This window comes from Sinocyclocheilus rhinocerous, unplaced genomic scaffold (assembly GCF_001515625.1).
Source record: "Sinocyclocheilus rhinocerous isolate Xijiao unplaced genomic scaffold, SAMN03320098_v1.1 scaffold22201, whole genome shotgun sequence".
Lineage (NCBI taxonomy): Eukaryota > Metazoa > Chordata > Actinopteri > Cypriniformes > Cyprinidae > Sinocyclocheilus > Sinocyclocheilus rhinocerous.
In genome coordinates, this window is record NW_015666811.1 from 1 (window position 1) to 511 (window position 511).

Consider the following 511-nt stretch of genomic DNA (forward strand, 5'->3'; position numbering starts at 1 on the left):
GGTTGAAAAGGTCCTTCCAACTGGGGATTTAGCTCAGTGGTAGAGTGCATTTTTCGCATGCATGAGGTGCTGTGTTCAATCCCCAGCATCTCCACAGACTGTTAAAATTTAATTTCAGCAAAACGGATTTAATTTGGTCCTGTTGAGTTTCCACATCTGGAATTAATAGCATTGTTAAGCTTTGGTACTGTTGAGTTACCACATCTGGAATTAATACCGTTGCTAAACCTACAGAAGCAGAAAAAACTTGTTGTAAGTCAGTGGTAGAAAAGGTCCTTTCAACTGGGGATTTAGCTCAGTGGTAGAGCACATGCTTTGCATGCATGAGGTACTGGGTTCAATCCCCAGCATATCCACAGACTGTTAAAATTTAATTTAAGCAAAACGGTTTCAATTTGGTCTTGTAGCGTTACCACATCTGGAATTATTAGCATTGATAAGCCTACAGTAGCAGAAAAAACTTGTAGTACCTCAGTGGTAGAAAAGGTCTTTCCAGCTGCGGATGTAGCTC

The 511-nt window shown here is 40.7% G+C and overlaps 1 non-coding gene across 1 annotated transcript; it reads left to right on the forward strand.

Moving 5' to 3' along the window:
* Nucleotides 1-284: 284 nt before the first annotated feature.
* trnaa-ugc (transfer RNA alanine (anticodon UGC)) lies at nt 285-356 on the forward strand. The gene has a single exon. It is a non-coding gene; the product is annotated as a tRNA-Ala (tRNA).
* Nucleotides 357-511: the final 155 nt, after the last annotated feature.